At 38.4% G+C, this 18941-nt stretch overlaps 1 non-coding gene across 1 annotated transcript; it reads right to left on the bottom strand.

Moving 5' to 3' along the window:
* Positions 1–5758: 5758 nt before the first annotated feature.
* On the bottom strand, positions 5759–5866 carry LOC111925240 (U6 spliceosomal RNA). Its single transcript, XR_002862137.2, has one exon. It is a non-coding gene; the product is annotated as a U6 spliceosomal RNA (small nuclear RNA).
* Between the last annotated feature and the right edge of the window lie 13075 nt (positions 5867–18941).

The following is an 18941-nucleotide window of genomic DNA, read 5'->3' on the forward strand; positions in this document are numbered from 1 at the left end:
GGCTTTACAGCTGTACATGGAACTCGCCTTATCCAATGGCCACAGGCAGCCACTGCCAGCTTTGCCAAGAGGCTCCTGAGATGTCTGATGATGCTTCTGGTAAAGGGAACACCAGAGTGAAAGCTGGCCTGTTTTCAGAGGCATGATGGAAGCTTTTGGGCACCTCAACTCTTAGTCAGAAGTTATTATAATGACTCTCTAAGAGTCAGAGAACTGTTAGAAACCCAATGAACTACCATTTTATGCAGCAGATTCTTTTCTAACTGCAGAATGTCTCTTTGCCATTCCATGAGGCCATGAAATCACCATTGTCTGGGTGTTTAGTATGGTTCAGTACCATTGTGAAAGCATTGCAGCAGTTGCAAGCATTGTCACCATTATTACTCTGTTTTCTTCTCTATCACGGACCTTCTCTTCGATCCAAATTTACAGGACAGAATTTGGCGGATTTTTACCTTCCTGCTTCTCTCCTGATTTCTGGGTTTCTTAGCGCAGTGAAATAAACTATTTCTCACCAATTTGTAAGAAATATGATGATGTACCCAAACAGCTTTTGTTTGCTTGTTCTTGCTTTGCATGTAAGCAGAGCACCATGAAGAACCCTCGGTGATTAGAGAGGAGTTGAAGAGCTCCAAGGGGGGCAAAGTAATAGAGAAAAACCTTTAAGTGCAGGAAGAAACATCTCATAATAACCTTCCTGTAGATAAAAAAGTCAAAGGCTGAGATGTGTTAATTTGAAAAGGCAGATGGAATTATTGTGTACATTTGAAAAGTGACAAATCCAAGTGTGCTTTCAAGGTGAAATTTCAAAAAACACCTGCCTGTGTTAGGGGCACAAACCTAACTAGAATCAGAATATTTTTAAAAATCTCATGCCAGAATCACTATGGAATAAAAATGTGCTGTAGACTTTAAAAGTAGTATCTAAAATATGGCCATTTTCATGCCCATAGTCCACATCTGCAAGTAATTATGGGTGCAAATGTGGATATGTCAACATCTACATACATTAATGTACCTGTTAATCTGATAGTTAAACGTATGTTTGTTATCAAATCATATAGTCTGCAAAACTGTTCCCAGTTATTTGTGCATGTAAAAAGGGAAGCCATGTTAACATTAACCCTTAGAATTCTAATGCTGATATTTTTATCATGCACAAATGGAAATCACACTAATGTCCAAGATAAACACACATAGTTGAGGGAAATGTTAATACCTTCCCTCATTTTTATTTTATTGTGAATTGTATTTTCCACCTATGTTGTTCATTAATTCTCTTTTGTGTAGCAATAAACAAGTGAGTTACATGAACTTGCATGAGCAGAATTGTCAGTAATTAGTTTTTGAATGCTTTCCAGTTCAGGAGGCTAGGCACCGATCTTCCTGATTATTTAAAATTGCCCTTTAAATTTTCCTTTACACATTGAAGTGAAATTTAGATTTAAAAACATAATTACAAACCCCTCTACACAAAACTTAACCCAGAGAAAATGTCAGACTTGTATATCTGTGGCTCACTTGAAGAAGAGGGAATTCAATTTTTCTCTTTCTTTCAAAGATATATACTGATTAGTTAACTATCCTGAGATCTGACATTTTCCTGAGTAGATTGTCATCATAATTGTTGATTTATACTAAGAAAAAATACAGTGTCACTGAACTGACTTTCCAATAAGATTATTTTCCTGTGTTGGACCAAAACCATTCTAATTATGAGGTACTTGCTTCCACCCAGCTTTGTAGCTTTTAAGGTAGAGTTATTAATTTCAGATATCTGGTATGCACATGAAGTTTTTTCCTGGAAATCTTCAGCCATCCTTGGGAGTATGATTAACAGGTTATATTGTTATGCTGATTATTAAAGGGTAAACTACCAGCTACTTTTTTAAGTTTTGGCACATTCAAAGTCTGTCTCAAGAACCCGAAGGTTGAGCAAAGCTTAGCCTCAGAGTTGAAGAGGTGATATCCTTCTGAAAATCTTATCAAACTAGTTGTAAACATCTGAAAAGTCACCTTTAGCTTGTGCCAAGAAGTTTGTCACAGCCTGGAAGTAATCTTTTTTTAATAACCCTTCTCTACTTCTAGAGAGCTCCTTAGAGATCTTGTAATCTGCAGCCAGGAGGACTTCTCTGGTAGGTTTCCCCTGATGAAATCTGCTGTGGCTCCTGGGGATCACACATCATGAAAACAAACTACACTGCTTTGCCATCTTAAGGAGTTCAGTATTGTCCACTTATCCTTTGGCATTTCTGGCTTTTGCTTTATTTATATAGACACACATAACCCTCCAAGGCACTACATTTGAAGGTAACACATTAAAAGAACATTAGCCTGCATTGCCTCCACCAGCCCTTTGTGTAAGCAATGATGCAGGCTCTAATTACCTGTATACATTCAATAATTTTTTCTCTCACCAGTGCCCTTAACCTCACTCATAACAAGGCCTGAGCCTGAGACTCAGACAGGATGGTACATTGAATGGAGCTGTGTTATAAACAACTTTTTATAGAACTCTTCCCCTATTCATTGCAGAAGTTCAAGGTGTGTGATCAAAACAAAAACACTGTGGGATCAAAAACAAAACAATGGTTGCCCAAGTAAAACCAAGACAGGTTCTACTGCAGTCTTTGACACTGTGGGTATGTTTACTGTGGGTAAGTGTATACTGCAGAGATACCTGAGCAGTTCAGGCACCAGGAGCAATTCGGCAGCAGCACAAGGGGATTCATTCTTCAAAGTAAAGCTCAGAGCTACCTGAAGCTTCTACAGCCAGACTGGTTCTTGCAGCTGGGTTAGCTTGGATGGACAAGAGTTTGCAAAGCAGAAAACACACAGAGTTTTTTGGTGTTGCTTGGCTGAATATATCATATTTTGCAAGGATGGTCAGTAAGCAATTTTGCATTTCTTACTACCTAACTCACAGGATACTCCTGAGATACTCCTTTTGTGTGTGGATTTAACACACATAACCACAAGCAGAACTGATGAGAGCCATAAGTTGAACTGAACTGTTACAAATGATAAATGATCAGCCAGCAAGCTAAATGTATTACCTAATTAAACTAAGAATTTTTAATGATAATTTCTTATGCAAAAGCAAGGTGCCAGTGTGTCTTTCAGTCAATGTCTCTCAATGGCATCATTAGACCTCAAAGAAGACCAGCAAAAATCATACGCTACTTCACATCTGTGGAATAATATTAAACAAGTACCATTAAAAATAAATAAAATAACAGAATATAGGAAGAGATTCAAATATGCAAGAAAGAAAAACTGGAACCCTGAGCCCAAAATTATGTAAAAAATCCATTGTTATCTATATGTAATAGAATCATAGAATGGTTTGTGTTGGAAGGGACTTTAAGGATAATTTAGTTCCCACCATGGGCAGGGACACATTTCACTAGGCCAGGTTGCTCACAGCCCCATCCTGGGGTCTGAACACCTCCAGGGATGGGGCATTCAAAGCTTCTCTGGGTAACCTTGTCCAGTGTCTCACCATCCTTACAGAGATTTCTTCTTTATGTCCAATCTAAACCAACACTCATTAAGTTTAAAGCCATCCTTCCCCCCTTGTCACAACACATTCTTGACAAAAGCCCCTCTCCAGCTCTCCTGTAGCCCCTTTAGGTGTTGGAAATCTGCTGCAAGGTCTCCCTAGAGCCCGTTCTTATCCAGGCTGAACAACCCCAAATCTCACACCCCACCATCATAGGCTGAGCTCCAGCCCTGTGATGGTCCTTGTGGCCTCCTCTGGACTTGCTCCAACAATCCCAGGTCCTTCCTTTGTGGGAGCCAAGGTACTGCAGGTGGGTCTCATGAGAGAGGGTAGAAGAATAAGAATGTTTGAGACAAAGTTTCTCTGTTGTGTACACAGCCAACTGCCATTTAAATGCTTCCTAAATAATTGGAATCTTATAATATTGGAGTGGTTTGGGGGTTAGTTTTGTTGAGTTGTTTTTTTTTTTAGTGTGGGTAGCTTTAAAGTGCAATAACCACCATCTGCATGATAGAATGAAAAGTAGCTGCACTCTGCTTCTTATTTTTCTCTCAAAGATGATTTTCATTCAGATCCTTTCTTTTTTATTTTTCCCAGCCTGCAGTCAACTGAGGATTTTTGCTGAACTGCTCAGAAACCTTGCTGCCTTGCATACTGAAATCATGAAGTACCATATATCTCTCTCTAGAAAGGAAAAGTAACAACCAGAGTGTTCTAACTGAGGTCATACTTTCTCCATGTCTAGACATCTTTGGTAATCTCTCCCTCTTATAATACTGCTGTGCCTTCCATGTACTCAGCTGTGAGGAAAGTGTTGTTAGTTGCATAAAATATGCCGAATTTCCAGACAACTTTCAGTACAGCATCTCAGATTTTTAGGGCTGGTGTGTGTGATCTTTTATGAAATCAGATTTTTTCCTCTGAGGAACTTTGCTCAGTAAACCAGTGGCAAATTTGGAATGAAAATATGACTGATGTGGTTCCTTAATGCCCAGCTTGTTAAGCAAATGCTGTTGAATCCAGTCCCTAGTAAACAAGCTAAACTTCTTGTTCCACTAGAAGCATATTTTACTAAGAATCTTTGTAGATCACTCTTTATGCAAAAAATAATGTCACAAGTCATGGTTTTGAGCAGAATAAAGCAAACATTTATTAAATTAAATCATATGCTGAATCAGTGTTTGCCCTTATAGTTACACTTTTTAAATATTAATACTCTTTTCTAGCTCTTTGTACATAAATAATCTTTTAAGAGAGTAACAATGAAATATAGACAATCCACATCAAATGAATGCAAACTTTTGATGTAATTATCAAAGGTCTGTTGGATTTTGTCTAATTTCAATTAGTATTGGGTTATAACCAACAAATTCAATTCTCACATGGATTTTTTTAAATCCAAACACTATGCCCCTTTGCACAAAGGATTTTGGCTTAATTTGGCCAATTATAATGGTACTGGTTCTTAATAAAAATATGTAAAGTTCAGATTTTGGAAACTACAGTGCTAAGGATTTGTTTTAGCATGGAGCAATTAACTAATTGATCTATGCACTAAACGAAACTCCAGTAAAGGCTTTTGGGGTGGGTTTTTTCAGTATAAGCTGTTGGAGAAATACTTTAATGTTTAAAAAGAATATACTAACCTGAAATTCTTTCTGATATATAGAGTCATAAACTAAGTAGAACATAAAATCATAGAATCATTAAGGTTGGAAAAGACCTCCAAGGTCATCAATCCCACCTTTGACCCATCACCACCTTGTCAATCACACCACAGCACTAAGTGCCACATCAAGCCTTTCCCCGACCACTTCCAGGGATGGTGACACCACTGCTTGCACTGAAGGGCAAGCCCATGCAATGAGGACATTCTTCCTGATGTCCAGCCTGAAACTTCTCTGGCGCAGCTTGAGGCCATGTCCTTTTGTCCTTTCAGTGGCTGCCTGGAAGAAAAACTGATCCCACCTGGCCACAGCCTCCTTTCAGGGGTTGTGGAGAGTGATAAGGTCTCCCCTGAGCCTCCTTTTCTCCAGGCCAAACACTCCCAGCTCCCTCAGCTGCTCCTCATTGGACTTCTGCTCCAGACCCTTCACCTGCTCTGTTGCCCTTTCTGGTCTTGTTCCAACTTCTCAATGTCTTTCTTATGGAGACTAGCCCAAAACTGGACACAGGACTCAAGGTATGGCCTCATAACTGCCCAGTACAGAAGGACAATCACTTTTCTAGTCCTGCTGAGCATATTGTTGGCTCAAAAAATTTTTGCCACTTTTCATGTATCTGCATGTCATCCTTGTCAAGGAGCCATGCTAATCTTCTCTGTATTGTTCCAATTTTTGTGTATGTACTACCAAAGTGAAATATGTGATACTATTACTTTCAATGTTGTGGGGAGCTTAAGCACAGAGATACTGGCCACTGTAAATAGCTATAAAAAAAGCATTATTGCATGCACGTTTGCAACATGCTCCTATATCCTTTTACTGATTCCAGTCCTTTTCTCTGGGAAACACCACATACCATTTGCACAGGGAAAGAAACACAAAATTAACCAGACTGAGATTTTCAGACCTACCAGGCCATTTGCGGTTTGCTAAGAGATTAAAAATCAGCTCTATTTTTCCCTGGTAGACCTTTAACCAAGGAGGGAAGCCCACCCAGGCAGTAAGGGATGATTCATGGATTCTGAAGCCAGAAAGGACCACTAGTACCTTTTAATCTCTACCCACAGGACCTATTTTATTTGTTTCCCCTCTGGGGTCCTTAGAGAAGAGAAAGCTGATGGTCCAGTGGTGGCTGTCAGCCTTCTAGTCTGCTCCAGCTGCTGCAGGGTGAGGAGCTGTGTGGCCATGGGAAGAGTGCTGGATGTGAGAAGCCATGGTCAGACACTTGCAGGACGGGAAATGGGCTTGAGGGTCATGAAAAGGAGTGGGCCAACACCAGGAGCCACATTTCAGGAGTGCCCACTTCCCATCTCACTGCCCCCTCTCTAACTTCCTCTCCCCACAGCTGCTCTAGCCCCTCAAACCTCCCTACAGGATACAAATAATCTCCTCAGCTCTACTCCTCAAGCTCTACTCCTCAAGGCACCACCTTGACTCCCCATAAAAAATTCGCCTAATGTCAAAGATTAGATTTCTCCTCTGCATCCATTTTGGATGAGTTTTTCATGCTTCCAAAGATGGGCAGGCTCTTTTCCCTGGGGGCAAGGGCTGGCAGCTCCACTCTGCAACATGTTTTTGCTCCCTGTTCACAGCATTTCAGTGTGTTCAAACTTCTGCTGAATTCAGGCCACCTATCCAGGAGATTCAGTGCATTCTAACAGCTGACTCCTGATTGCTTTCCACAGCATCAACGTTTTGCCCCTACATACTGTGCCCAGAATTCAGATTATTTTCAAATAAGGGTTAAAATGGCTTAGGACCAAGATCTTGCAGTGTCTTATCAGTAATGGCCCAGATAATTTATGCCTTTCCATTAATGCACACATTTTGAGCGCTATCAGTCAAGTGGCTTTTAAATAATTTAATCTATGCTCTATTAATTACATATAATGCAGGATTTTAAAACAAAATGTCATGTGTAGTATGTCAAATGCATCAGTGAAATTTGATTAGACTGTTACAGAGCTACCTTTGTCAACCAGACTTATAATCTTATAAAAGAAAAACCTAAAGGAGATAATTTGACAAGAACTACTTTCTCTGAAACTATGTTGAATGATATAGCTTTATTTTTAACACACAATTCCTTCCTGATAGAGTGCTGACATTGTCCAGCTTTCTATTTTTTTTTTTCCCCTAAGATTAGAATCAGAATAATTGATATATCATTTCCTGGGCCATTTTCTTTAAATGCTACTATTCCTTTGGCAAGTCAGCAATTCTTTGGAATATCCTTTCCTTCCCAAGACTGGTAAAGAAAATTAACTCCAGTGGTCCAGAGACCTTCTTGATTAACTTTTTTTTAACTTTTCAGGTAAGAAAAAGGTTTGAAATATTTGATTTTAGCAGAAGATGCACTATTCATCATATTCAGATGCACTAATTGTTAGGTTTAATTCCCTTTAATCTTTTATTCCAGTTACTATTTAGTTTTATTTTTTTGTAGAAATCTTCTGGCCAATATTGCCATTCTTTTATTTCTGAAAGGAAGAAGTGTAAGTATCAAGACCCCAGTGGGACCTCAAGGCAGCTAAGCAGCTAAAACTCAGCTCTAGGTCTGACCTAAGGGTGGGAGTGCTGGTTCATCCCACACTGAGCCCACAAGGTAGCTGCATGCCTTATCTTTGGTAAGCATACCAGGAGAGTCTGCAGGGAGTGGTTTATTGATAGGAATGATGAGTTTACATGATGCTGGTTCTTCATCAGCCCCCTAGAAATGTTCTGCTGTCTACCTTTTCCTCATTGTTACAACCTCTCAAGACACTCAGCAAAACACACTGCACCAAGAAACCTCTCTTTTCCTTTCCAACAGCGCTGTAGCTCCATGCAGTTCGAGATGTCTTGAGGCCTAACAAGAGCTGTGTTCCCACAGCAGGGTTTGTCTGTAGGGAGATGCACCTGGAAAAATCACTGCCTGTGGTAAGCATCAAAGTACTCTGGATAACTGTCTGCCCTAGACAATCCCACAGCCTTTCTTGTGCCTCGTGGTTTACCAAGCAGGACAACAGATGTGGGTGACTTGCTGCTTTGTAGTTTGTTTGTTTGTGTGTGTGTTTTCATCTGAGATTTTCACATTCTTGAAAGATGTTTTTTTTTTTCTCCTGGTCTTTGAAAACTCTTGAAAATGTGCAACCTGGAGGTTGAAAACCTAGAGGCAAACACAGAATTTGAGATTTCATTGTCTGCTAAATCTGTTATTCAAACCTGGTGAATTTCTGGGTCTTGCCATCCTTAGATTTTGAGTCTGGCACAGAAGAAAAGTTCTAAACAATGAATTCAGGATTATTTCAGACCAGATATTTCCAGGATACTACAAGTAGATGTCTGGGGAAAGCTGACATTCTGCTGATTTTTTTGCCACCATCATCCCCAGCCAGAGATAAGGTACTATTCTGCACAGACCTATGGTAATAAGAGTCAGAATAACTGTACACAGATAATTCATCACTACTTATATGGAAAGATCTAACAACAAGACCATAAATGTAATAACTTTTTTTTTTCAGAATTATGAAAATCAGCACTGAAACTATTATTTAAATATTTATAATATTTATTATTATTATTTATTTTATATAGGTGATCTGAAACACCAGATTCAAAAATATTTGCTCTGTTACTATTATTGATTTGGGGAGCTGTTCAGTGTTTCATTCAATCTTTAATGGAGATGACTTAAAACTGGCATTCACTATTTCCATTTTTTGTTTGTTTTTTTTTATTTTAGCACAACTTGTTAGGAAGGACACTCAAGCAGTCCTTAATTACAGTAACATCTTCAATAAAACCCATCCATGGTTACCTGGATATCTATATATTGTTCTTCAGCACATGCCACCCCTTTAAAAACACAGTACAAAATAAAACCCAAAAAAAGCAGGGAAAAGCCATGTTAAAAAGTGAGTTAGCTGATCTACATAAGGACCATTTAGAAAAAATACGGCTTCACTTCCATTTATCTGTATTCTCTACATTGCAGGGGGCAGTTATTTCTTTGTTTAATCATGTCTTTGACCACAGTTCAAAAGTCACTATTCTGCTGTCAGATGCAACTTGCAATTGAGGAATAGGTATGGAACTTAACCAGGAAGCTTTGTGAATAGGGAATTGAATTTGCATCTAATTCACTAAACGCACATGTTTACATGACCTTTAAAAAAGGGAATTAGAGCAGTTTGATCATGAGCTCTAGGCAATCTGACATAGTGAGGTGATTGAATCAAGAGGCTCAGGTACTTTTTACATGAGAGCTGAACTGAAAGAGAATTATTTTAATTTAAATGTAATTTCATTTAAAATTCATAGCTGTGTTAGCATTATGAAATAATTGTAGTGGCACTGTAAATGACTGTCCAGAAGCTTCTAGGGTAGCAACAAACACTCTAAGGCTGTCAGTTCATCTGGGTCCCTTCTTGCTACCAAACAGTGCAGGGAGGGTATTGTGGAGATTTGGTGTCAGAATGTGGCAAGTGATATTCAGGCAGATATCTAATATTTACTGAGGTCAAATGTAGTAGAACATTAAATTCTCAGAAGAATACCAAAGCTTGGTTAAATTACATAGGGAATTCAATTTCTAGACTCCTTTAATACCAAACTTTCATTAGACTAGAAGCATGCAAAGGATGATTTTGATTATATGACCTGTCCTGTGTCTAAGAGCCAAGCATCTCTCATTCTGTGCAAGTACTGCACACCTCTATGGATTTAGAGCACTGGGTTTTGAAATATGTAGAAAAAATAAGGACTTTTCAAGTCCCAGAAGGATATTGGAGTTCTTATTTACTCTCCAAATGCTCCTCAGCACACTTTTCAGGAACATGTTAAAACTTTGTCTCTTCATCCACAAGGGTATCGAGGATATGTGTCTCAGTATGCCTTGCATTTCCAATGAGGATAATACATTGCTTACCAAGAGAAAGGGGAGGGTGGGAGCACCAGAATGTCTACATAGTCTCTGCCAGAAAGTCATGAATTTATTCTGCCTGTGTTTCCAGCTACAGGGAGCTTTGTGTGTGATGTATGACTCCGGACAGAGTGGTGCTAAACCTACTTTAATAGACACTGTCCATTGCCTTTTTTGGACAACCCACTGACCAGCTGTCCATCTGGTTAGCCATGGGCATACAGGCTGAACTGCTTCCAAAAAGCAGCTGACAAGTAATGCAGTGTGGGGGCACTGTGGGCCAGATTGACATTGGTATTAGGATTACCTATGGCGTGCCTGTGACAAGTGTAAAGTTAACAAGCAAATATTCCCAATCCAAATCCATTGAGATTTCACAGGATAATAAGTGTAAAGAAGTAGAACAGCAATGCAGGGTTTCTTATCCTTTTAATGGCTCATTAATACTAGTTATAAATGTTTAATGGCTGATTACATCTTCATCCTGCACAAGGCCCCCAAAGGTGCAAATGCTCCTCTTGTTCCATAGGTTACCAGGTTTACTGAATGCTCTGTAACACAAAGGTAGCTCCAGCAAGGTGACCTCCCTCAGCCCTGCTACCAAGACTTTCCTAGCTGCCCTTCATCAGGTAGGCAGGTTTCTTCCAGGACAGCATGCCAAGTCAGTCCAGTTCAGAGAATACATTTTCTTGTTCTCTGCTGGGAGAAATAATGGATATATGAGATAGCGAATAGTAATATCAGAAAGATATCTACTCATGGTAATATCATCTAGGTTGTGGGATCTATTTTTAGAGAATTTTTTCTAATTCATTCCCACACTAGATGGAATGTTCCTTTTTCTTTTCAGTTTTCTGAACCACATTATCCATAATTTTTTTTTAAAGTCTTAGTAATTTACTTCATATTCATAATCTTGTTTAATTATAGCTACATGTGATTTTCTACTTTTAGATAACAGCTTTTCAGGTTATAATAATACAAAAGAAATGTAGTTTTCAAAAATATTGCACAGATACATAGTGCTCAATTTTGATGAAGCTGGGCACAGACCAGGGACTGATTATTTCTCTGTTATGCCTAGTAGATTGTGGAAATCAAATGGTCTTAGCGTCTGGTTTTAAGAGAGTCTAAGTAACAACACAGATGTTACTCCCAGACTGCATACAGCCTTGTAGTGGATGAGCACAGTGGAAAGATACTGAAGACATCCCATTTCTCCATTATGTTCCCATTCTGCATCTCACCTGAAAGGTCCAATAAACATCTAATGCCCTTCTAGTTCTCAATAATGGAAATTTATTGTTATGATTAAAGTACCCTTCATAATTTTCACAATTTTTTTAAATGGAAAATTCTGATTTTTTGTTGGAAAAGCAAATTCATTGTTTTACCAGAGGAGGTATGCTCTAGGTTAAGCCAGAAGAGAAGAATGGGAGTGTGAAGACCTCAGCCAGTGCTTCAGCTTCTTTTCAGAATGCAAACATTTAAATTCTGGTTGAAAAGTCAAGATTTTCTACTTATGATTTCGATTTCTCTTCTTTTTCTTTACATTTAATACATTTTTTTGATGAAAATTGCATTTTCAAACCTGTCTGTAACACTATAAAGAGCTCTTGCTTGTCTTTCTCTGAATCTCTGATCAGTTACACTTGCTCATTGCTCCAATAAGGGCCTCTGACATGGCTCATGGTGGGTGCATTTCAATGTAGCAGTTCTCACCTGAAATTTAAAGGAAGATTTTGACATGTTTAAAAACTTTTCTTGTTAGCTAAGGTGAAGGATAGGTTTCAGATCTGCCCCCCACCATCCATAGAGACCAGTAGGACATATGCAAATCTTTTTACATAGATACAAAATTTATGGTTCATGCAGGAGAACATACAGACGTTATACAACATGCATGACTGGGACAAGAAGCATTATGAGTAACTGAAAAGCAGATTTGCTAGCTTCTATGTTTTATCTTATCTGCTTTTTTCCAACTAAATACTTCGTAGTCATGATCTTTCCAGCAAAATTTCATCATGTTAAATAATCTGAAATATATGTCTTCACTTGGTCATGTGCACATGTTGCTTCTGTACTTCCTCAGTGGTTGTATGCTCTGGATGAATCAGTAATCACAGCCAACACAATAAACACAAAATCAGGATCATAGCCCTTCTTAAAAGGAAATGTATAAGAAATTATGACAATGGTGAAGGTGTCCAAATATCTGTTGCTGTTGTTGCTTGGTGTAAATAGTTTCATTTATAACTCCTCACTGTTCAGGAACCTTACCAAGCTGTTCTCACCCCGCAGATGGTTTATTCAACACTCTGCCCCTACAGGAAATGGTCAAGTCTACATGCTCTGCTCTGGATCTCTGCCTCCCTAGCGGGGGAATAGAAGTACCAGGAGATGAATTGTCCCTGAGAGTTTCCTACAGCAAATATGCAATCAAGGGTCTTTAACAGATTTTCATTTATGGTCTAACAAACCTTGGCAGAAATCCTGAGCAGTCACTTTCCAGTCACTTGAATTGAGCCTTTCCTTGGTCTGATTTACTGTAAGGTCTGATGCAGGATGTTTATTCTTTTCCCTCAAGCTATTTCGTCTTGGAGAACCACACAGTGTTTCCCTGATTCTATGATGATAAAACCTAATCCATCTATTAAGATGAGTCAGGAGACTAGGTCAGCTCACACCCCTCTCCCCACACACATACACAGCACCAAAATGCCAACAAGCTGCATGTTGAACACATGTGCAGAACAGCTATGATAAGTCAGAACAATCATTAGCTTATTCACTGTGCAATTCCAGTACATCTTGTACATGAGTTTCCAAAATTATTTTTATAACAATCATCTTTGACTACACAGTTGAAGTTAGTTGGATCTCTTCCTGAAGGCACGTTCCCACAGTAATATCCATGGCACATCCATTACAGACAGTGCTGTTAGTTCTCATTAGCTAGGACAAACAAGGCAGTGAGTCACAATCTCCCTGCATAAAGGATCCCATTGTTTTAAACTGATAAACCAGAGATTCTGCTCTGTACTGGTGTAAACCTGACATCGATTAAAGCTTCCTGGGATGTTAGAGAGGCAGCATTTGAATGGATGTGGACTTGAGGTGTCAAGAAAACCTGCCACAAAAGATACAGTCAGTTTGTATTTTTTCCAATAGAAATTACTTAACTTCTCTCATTTTTGGAACCTATTATATTTGCTGCAAGTATTTTCCAAAAGCCTCTAAGAAAACTAGGCTTAAGCTAAATAGATTGTACCAAATATTTCTAAAGTTTGCCTAGCAAAATAAATTGTATCTATACACTTTCCAATTCATAGTCTATTTCTAGTAGGTGGCATTTCTTTCCCCAAAGTATGCTGAAGTGCATCTAATTTACTATGAGAAAGTATTCTTCCTCTTATGCTTTGGCTCTTGTTTTGTTGTTAGGTTTTGTAAAATCTTAGCTCTAATGGTGAAAGCCAAACACAGAAATATTTTTACCTGCACTTTGCCAGTAACATCAAAAGATGTGCTATTATCTCAACAGCAATTTGGACCGGTTATCAAATGATAATCTTGGAATGAGTGAGTATGATTTGTGACGGTACTTATCTTTTGTAGGTGTGGTTGGCATGTATTAAAATGTTTTTTTTTCTTGCTGGATAGCATGCCAAAGACTTCAGGCAATAAGTAATTATTCCATGTAAAATATTTATTCTCTGCCAGTCATACGTCTTTCTCAAAGATCTGACTTTGCAGCAAGCAAAGCAAGCATTTAAAACCATGTAAAAGCTTAAATATGAGGCCAGAATGGAACCTGATGTAAGCAACTACAATAGAAATATGTGCTGTGTGTGCTCAGTAGCTCTTTTGAGTAGAGACCAGTTGTAATTCCTGTCTGCATTTATTTGGAACCTTAAGGTCAGATTATCCAATATTAGGCACTCAATTCATGTTTCAGCTGTCACCCAGCTAGGAACTCACTAAGGTGAAGATTTTTGTTCTTTAGAGCTGCAAAATGAAACCTCTGTTTCTTTTATTCTGTTATATGCTGTCAGTTATTCCCTCCCTGAAAGTGCCTGAAGTGAAAGCTCCAGAAGACACTCACAGTGTAAAGTCAGATTGACCACGGCAGGTCCCAGCAGATGCTCTGAGCATCTCATCTGCTTCTGGGCCATGGCTGTGGCTCTGAGCTCCAGCCACAACTCATCCCTCCCAGCAGGGCACACGGTGTGCTGTCACAATCTGTGAAGGCTAAACTGAACACGTTAAAATAAACTGTGCTAGTTTGAACTTGCACTAATTTATTTAAAGATTTATTTTCTCAAATCTAGTGCTAAGAACTGAACTCATAACCTAAGACTTACTATACCCTTCCAAAATCACACAAGAGACACAATCAACAGGGGAAATAGGGTAATAAATGTGAATGTAACAATCTGTGCTATCTGCCTTTTCAAATAAATATTCACTTCAATATTTACATGTCTACACCATTAACATCCTCTTTTCCTGACTCTAACTTCAGCATCTAGATACAAAGCTGATTTTATTTTCCCTAATTCCTTGAGAGAGTATGCAGACAGCTGCTGCTGCATTGGTGCTTGCCTGCAGGACTGGCAGGTGGTTGTACTTCTGAAAGGTTTCAGGGCACGTCTCCCTCTTAAGAAATGTTGGAAGGCACAAACCACTTCTCAAGTACAATGAGGAATTAAAAGAAGAAGCTTCAGGAGATGAAATAAACTTCTGAAAGACAAAACTGTGAAGTAAACTACAGTTATCACTTGAGTAAGCTATTTGCAATGAAAAAAAGCCTCTAAGATAACTTTCTATTTATTAAATTTTGCAGTAGGGAAATTTGTTAAGTGTTGTATAACTGCAGCTACTTAAAAGCACTACCTCTGGCATATGCCAGTGTGGCAGGTAATTTAGACCCTTGTAAGTAACTTTGATAATTTTTTTGTCCTCTCTGCAGTAAAGGGAGTCTGACCAACAATGAAATCTCTAGATAATTAGAAGCCAATCCTTGTCTTTATGGCACAGCTCATCTTTTGTTACACATCTAATATGCATTTCAATAAAGTTTTTCTTCCAATTCTGAAAAAATTTGCATAAGTAATTCCCACTCATAACAATACACTGATGCCATTTATTTATTAAACCCTTCTACATGGCAAGAACAAACATCGTTTATTCTTTAAAGTTCCCAGAAATTCAGTATTTCTCCAATGCAACTCTAGTGAAGACCAAACTAGGAAATCAAGTTAGCAGAAATGCTGGTGTAGTATTAATACGGTGAAAAAACCCCACAACCACGGCTTATTTTCATAATTTGACAGACAGGTATTACACTGATCATCTTTTTTAAACTGATTCTATCTTGGAGATTACACTGATATGTTAATAGCAGCTTCTGATGTTAAGTTGATAATGTCATTTATGTATTGGCACAACACTGGTAGATTGACAAGACCTAAATTCTGTGGCAAGACACAGCAAGATTTAAAGAGGAACAGAAGGAGCTGAAAACGTGATGAAAGAGAGGGATGTGAGTAGATCAGGATGCATCCTTGGATTTAATGGAAGGATTTTCTGTCAACTTTTTGCTAATCATGCAACGTTGACATGAAACTTAGTTCCTGAACTTACTTCTTTGAAACTAGATAACTTGAACAATTTCTATCTGCTGCTAAACTGCAGGCTTTCAGTTTCCAACAACTCAGGCTATCTAAGCAATATATTGCTGCATGTAAATGTAGCAGGCCTGTACCTGCTCTGGAATATGAAGGACCTCCTGGATTTGTTTTTAAAAGGAGGACATCCTGATTTTTTGTCAGCAAATGTGACATAATCATCATGAGATTGTCACTGCTGTATAATTCTACAAGGAAATGACAGGTTCACAGATCATTCTGTATCTGATTTGGCTTGAAACCCTGCTGTTATCTCTCACTTCTGATCACTTGAATGTGGAAACATTTCTGGGCTCCGAACATTTTGAAAGGGATTACATATGAACACAAAAAGCAATATTCAAAGGGGAAAGTCTCAGCCTGACTTTTAAAAGTGTTTGGCAAAGGACATCCAGTGAGTTAAAAGGGCTGGGAGTTCCAGACAGAAGGAACAGGGTATGCAAATATTCAATTAGCACCAGTATGAGGGTGAGACTTTGGAAGAAACAGAACAATTTAGAGATGAATCTCTGGGAGAATTGGCAGGAATGTAGGTGACAAGGAAGTCTTATAAATCATGTCATGAAAAAAGCATGGAATGTTTGATAGCAAGGAACGAAAAACACAGGAAAACAGTGCAGCACATTACCCAATTAGAAGCAAATGCAGTGAGAACATTTCAGGGTAATGCAGGGATCAGCTTACTTCTAGGCAAGGGTCCAGTTCACACATTTTAGAATGGCTACTGTGGAAGCAAAGTATGTATAAGAAAGTAGGCGTGAAGATGATTAAAATAACCAGGCCTGCTCATGATTGCATGGGATGAAGACAGTGTAATTAACTTGGCTAAAGGAGTGTCTTATCCTTGCGATATATGTAAGCTGATAAGAGGCTAAACAAGTGGAGGCAGCTGAAAATTGAATGAGATGGAATGGAGACTTCAAAACAGCTCCAAAAAAATTGACTCATTGTGTTGCTGTAAAACATGTCCATTTGATCTGCAACATGGAAAGAGCAATCAGCTTGGTCTCCATCCTGAAACAATTCACATCAGAGTAGCACTTGGGTACAAGCAGGACTTCCACAAGGTAATTTTTTCTGTTTTCCAACTAAAGATTAGTTTACCACAGATTACCATAGAATATTTGGCAAAAAAATTATTGCAAAAAAATAATTTTACAGCAGAGAGATAGGCATAATGGAGACGGTGAAACTGTGTTTAGAAGGAAGAAAAATGCAAAGATATATGGAGATCCTGCTATCTGAACAGAAATGAAAACTCAACATTGATCCACTAATATAATTTTTAGAAAAGTTATTAGAAACAGATGTAAGAAAATCAAATTTTAGTTTTCCCTTCATCATCAATAATTCCTGAGTATATTGTTGCAGTTTCCCTTGGCTTTTCCAAATGAAATTTTACAACATGAGAAAAAGAATTCTAGCTCTCAAGCTGATCCCTATAATTCTGAAGTAGTGAAGATTAGAAAGAATCTACAAAATAAAGAATGAAGACAATTACAAATCGTTGAAGGAACAGATGAGGAAAGGACTGTTTAGGATACCCTGAATAACTTTTTCATTTATCTGACTGTTCAACTACATAAAAGAGTTACTCTAAACAGAAATCTTTATTTTTCTTCATAATTTCTATCTAAGGATTTTAAAAAAAAGCACAATGGGTGGGTGCACAAAGGAAAAACTAAACAAAACCAAGAGTATTTATTTTATATAAAATAGGAAAAGTTTTCATCTGATCTAGCACACAAGTTTTACCCTGGTCACTTGTACTAAACTTCAAAGAGGCTGGGTTTTCAAAGAAAGTCAAGTTGGCTATCAGCTGACCCTCCACACAATGTTCTTACCAGGTGAGATGCTCTAAAGTGTTATGAATTCTGAAGACCTGGCAGTGGTAGCATGACCTTTCTCATTCTTACCATAGTTCACAGCAATGCCTTTGAATATATCTGAAGAATTCTTTGAAATAGAAACAGCCCAACCAAACATCACATTATGTTAATAAAAATACTTCTAGAAACAGTGTGTTTTGTTGTCCTTGGAATTTCAGTTAAAACTCCCAAGTAACAGGTATCTAAATTTTAATTTATTTACAAAATTAATTAATTAATTAATTAAAAAATTTTACAATTTTTTTATATTGTTTTTAGAGAAAACTAAATTCTTTCAATAATTACTTAACAGGCAAAGGAAAATTAATAAGTGGGTTTGGTTCTTTGTGGGCAATTAGACTGTAGTTCCTATTTTTATTCTCATCATTGGCTACCATTTTTCTAAGTGCATATTTCATGATTTTTCTTCAGAATGCTTGTATCCAATACAGCATTGACACGTCAGGCAGAGAAAATGAAGAATGTTTCTTCTCAAAACCATTCTGCAGTCCACATCTCAAGGAACACTTTTATTTCATGGCCCAGTATAGCAGATGCTTAGAGTTTGTAATGTATATCTGAAAATGAAACTACAGGGCCTATTTCTCTAAATGAAATAACTTCACTTTCTGGTTTTAAAACTGAAGTATGGTATTCTCCCTTAGAACCTGTGCTGGTTTTGGCTGAGGCAGAATTAACTGTCCTCACAGTGGCTGCTACGGGGCTGTGTTTTGGGTTTGTGCTGAACACGGGGTTGACACTATGGAGATATTTTTGTTATTGCTGAGCAGAGTTTACACAGAGCCAAGGCCTCCTCTGTTTTTCATACTGCCACACTGGGGAGGAGATTGTGGTTGGCCCCTGGTTTGTTCCTAGGTTTCAGCATCAAAAAGACTGTAGTGGGTTGACTCTGGCTGGATGGGGACACCTACTCCAGCCTCTCTATCACTCCCCTCTGCAACTGACAGGGAGGGAAAATAAAATGAAGGGTGGGTTCATGAGTTGGGATAACACTGTCACAGGCAAAAGAGACTTGAATTAGAGATAATAGTTTTATTTATTACTAATAAAATCAGAGCAGGATAATGAGAAGCAGGATAATGAGAAGCAAAATAAGACCTCAAAAAAGCTTCCTCCCCACTCCTCCCTCCTTCCCAGCTCTACCTCCTCCCCCTGAGTGACAGGGAATGGGGGTTACACGCAGTTCTTGATGTTTCTGTCACTGCTTAGGGAGAGGAGTCCTTGCCCTGCTCCAGCATGATTTTCTCCAATGTGAGTCCACCCCACAGGCAACAGTCCTCTAAAATTGCT

This window comes from Cyanistes caeruleus, chromosome 1 (assembly GCF_971803275.1).
Source record: "Cyanistes caeruleus chromosome 1, bCyaCae1.hap1.1, whole genome shotgun sequence".
In the NCBI taxonomy this organism is placed as follows: domain Eukaryota; kingdom Metazoa; phylum Chordata; class Aves; order Passeriformes; family Paridae; genus Cyanistes; species Cyanistes caeruleus.